Below are 4,255 nucleotides of genomic sequence, written 5' to 3' on the forward strand. Positions count from 1 at the left end.
CTTCTGGAGAATGCAGCTGAGAGTCTGCTCGCATTCCACAAGGTTGTAAATGTATCGGGTTACCATGAAACCAGGGTCCTGTTCGGCGTCCTGGGGTGTTACAGAGTATTTGTGAAATCTAGCTAACAAAATATATATTGTGTGTTTGAGTGGTCCAGACGCTACAGACCTGTTGCTATGACAGCAAGTACGGGTTGAAAGATCATGCCAAATCGTCAACAGTCAAATCCAGCTAACTGAATTAGCGACGTACGAAGAACAGGCCCCAGGACAACTAGTGTCTCCTAGACGGACACCGGGACAAGACCACAGGAACTAGTGGAGTCCTCTGCACAATGTGTCTTTGCTCCAGCCTGGAACTGGACTGCTGGTTTTGTCTGGCCAGAGGAGAACTGGCCCCCCTGACTGAGCCTGGTTTCTCCCAAGGTTTTTTTTCTATTCTGTCACTGATGAAGTTTTGGTTCCTTGCCACTGTCGCCTCTGGCTTGCTTAGTTGAGGACACTAATTTCCAGCGATATCGTCGACTTGATTGCACAGATACTATTTAAAGGGGTCATATGATGTTGCGCAAAAAAGAACATTATTTGGTGTAATGAAATGTTTATGCGGTTTAAACTTCAAAAAACACATTATTTTCCACATACTGTACATTGTTTCTCCTCTATGCCCCGCCTTTCTGAAACACGTAGATTTTTACAAAGCTCATCAGTCTGAAAAGCGAGGTGTGCTCTGATTGGCCAGCTATCCAGTGCGTTGTGATTGGCTGAATACCTCAAGCGTGTGATGGAAATTTTACGCCCCTACCATACTGTGATACCCTGTCCGGCCGGAGCGATGAGACAAAAACATTCAAAACCATATATTATAAACGAGGCATTTGTTGCATCCAGTGGGGACATAATTACGATTATAATGACTTATACTGCATTTTTACGTGTCTGCAGTTGTGATCGGAGAAATTCCAAACAACAAGCGCTACTCTACACTGCTGAAAACTCGCGTTTGAATCGTCAGTGGCAAATTCTTTATACATAAAAAACTTACTTACAGTCTGTGAGGTGGGGTTATGGTATGGGCAGGCGTATGTTATGGACAACGAACACAGGTGCATTTTATTGATGGCATTTTGAATGCACAGAGATACCGTGACGAGATCCTGAGGCCCATTGTTGTGCCATTCATCCACGACCATCACCTCATGTTGCAGCATGATAATGCACAGCCCCATGTTGCAAGGATCTGTACACAATTCCTGGAAGCTGAAAACATCCCAGTTCTTGCATGGCCAGCATTATCACCGGACATGTCACCCATTGAAGCAAAAACAAAAGTGTTGCGTTTATAATTTTGTTCAGTGTAAATACATTGTGTAAACAGTTCAGAACAAAATTATGTGACGATGGTCAATGGAAGCCAAATCATCAACCCACCCGAGGGCTGGATTTAAAATCACACTGAAAATCAAAGTTTAAAAAAAAATGTGATTACAAGCTGATCCAACTTGCATGAATTTCATCAAAGCAATTCATAATTTAAGTCCAGGCCCTGTCCTGGCCATCGGGAGCACTGGGAGAATTCCCAGTGGCCTGGCGGCTGATTTGGCCCACTGCCCGGTTTTTAAAAAAAAAATTTTTTATTATTATTATTATTATTATTATTATTATTTTATATTTATGCCTTCTCAATGTACCAAAGTGATCATTTCCGATTTTTTCATTTGATAATAAATCATAAATCGGTTAGTCTTGACTGGCAGCGCTGCACTACACGAATCGGCTCACGTGTGTTTCGCACTTCCATCGAACTGTTCTGAACAGAACCGATGCGTGGGACTCGATGAAAGCGAGAAAGCGGCCAGAAGAAGCAGTGAAATGTAGCAACATCACTGACCTGTTCAGGGCTTCAAGTGCAGGTCAGTTTCATCTCTAAATACGCTAGATAGTTTTGTCTTTATTAACGTAGTTGAGTAGGCCTATTAAACTGCTAGTATCTGTTAAGCTATCAGTAGCACCCCATTATTATCATCATTCAGAATACTGGGCTAAAGGACATCAATATCGATTGTAAAGTTACATTAAAAAATTTAGCAGAGACAGATATTCACATGGATTTATTGTACAGGGAGGGAGGGATCTAGAGACAGCAACACAAAAATAATGAGTAACAGGCTCACAGTCTAATAATTAAATAGTGTATTTGACTTTTTCAACTAATATATTGTACTAATTTTGACATTTAGGCACTTTAGAAATTGTTTTAATACAATACCAGTCAAAAGGTTTTGATCGGTAAGATTTTTTATGTTTTTTAAAGAAGTCTCTTCTGCTCACCAAGCCTTCATTTATTTGATCCAAAATACAGCAAAAACAGTAATATTTTGAAATATTTTTATTAAAATGTAATTTATTCCTGTGATTTCAAAGCTGAATTTTCAGAATCATTACTCCAGTCTTCAGTGTCACATGATCCTTCAGATATCATTCTAATATCCTGATTTGCTGCTCAAAAAAAAAATATATATAGTATATATTATTATTATTATTATTATGTTGAAAACAGATTAGATTTTTTTCAGATTTCGTTGATGAATAGAAAGTTCAGAAGAACAGCATTTATCTGAAATGGAAATCTTTTGTAACATTATTCATTCAAAAGTCTTTATCATCACTTTTGATCAATTTAAAGCATCCTTGCTAAATAAAAAATAAATAAATATATATACTGACTCCAAACTTTTGGTATAGTCCATGGGTAATGTTACAAATTTTTATTTCAGATAAATGCTGATCTTTAGATCTTTCTATTCATCAAAGAATCCTGATGTACTCAACTGTTTTAAATATTGATAATAATAATAATAATAACAACAAATATGTTTCTTGAACAGCAAATGAGCATATTAGAATGATTACTGAAGGATCATGTGACACTGAAGACTGGAGTAATGATGCTGAAAATTCAGCTTTTTGATTACAGGAATAAATTGCATTTTAAATATATATTCCAATTGAAAGCAGTTATTTTAAATAGTAAACATATTTCACAATATTACTGCTCTTGCTGTACTTTGTATCAAATAGCTAAATGCAGGTTTGGTGAGCAGAAGAGACTTCTTTAAAAAAAACATTAACATTAATCTTACAGTTCAAAAACTTTTGACTGGTAGTGTATATTTGTATGAAATATAGGTTTATTAAATCTAGGGTATTTAAGACATTTTAGAATAAATACCATTCTTTGCCAACAAATTGAAATGAGGTGAATGTTTTCAACAAAGGGGACACAGTTCACGGGGGGAGGGGGGAAGAGATATTGGGAAAAATTAAGAAAAGGGAAGTGAAGGTGCAGTGCAAGAGATAATCTTTAATTATTTTTCATGGTCCCAGACTAAGGATTTAGACCTTTTTTATGTGATGGAGTATATATTATTATTATTATTATTATGTTGAAAACAGATTAGATTTTTTTCAGATTTCGTTGATGAATAGAAAGTTCAGAAGAACAGCATTTATCTGAAATGGAAATCTTTTGTAACATTATTCATTCAAAAGTCTTTATCATCACTTTTGATCAATTTAAAGCATCCTTGCTAAATAAAAAATAAATAAATATATATATATACTGACTCCAAACCTTTGGTATAGTCCATGGGTAATGTTACAAATTTTTATTTCAGATAAATGCTGATCTTTAGATCTTTCTATTCATCAAAGAATCCTGATGTACTCAACTGTTTTAAATATTGATAATAATAATAATAATAACAACAAATATGTTTCTTGAACAGCAAATGAGCATATTAGAATGATTACTGAAGGATCATGTGACACTGAAGACTGGAGTAATGATGCTGAAAATTCAGCTTTTTGATTACAGGAATAAATTGCATTTTAAATATATATTCCAATTGAAAGCAGTTATTTTAAATAGTAAAAATATTTCACAATATTACTGCTCTTGCTGTACTTTGTATCAAATAGCTAAATGCAGGTTTGGTGAGCAGAAGAGACTTCTTTAAAAAAAACATTAACATTAATCTTACAGTTCAAAAACTTTTGACTGGTAGTGTATATTTGTATGAAATATAGGTTTATTAAATCTAGGGTATTTAAGACATTTTAGAATAAATACCATTCTTTGCCAACAAATTGAAATGAGGTGACTTTCAACAAAGGGGACACAGTTCACGGGGGGAGGGGGGAAGAGATATTGGGAAAAATTAAGAAAAGGGAAGTGAAGGTGCAGTGCAAGAGA

Source organism: Sinocyclocheilus grahami, unplaced genomic scaffold (genome assembly GCF_001515645.1).
Source record: "Sinocyclocheilus grahami isolate Dianchi unplaced genomic scaffold, SAMN03320097.WGS_v1.1 scaffold641.1, whole genome shotgun sequence".
Taxonomy (NCBI): Eukaryota; Metazoa; Chordata; class Actinopteri; order Cypriniformes; family Cyprinidae; genus Sinocyclocheilus; species Sinocyclocheilus grahami.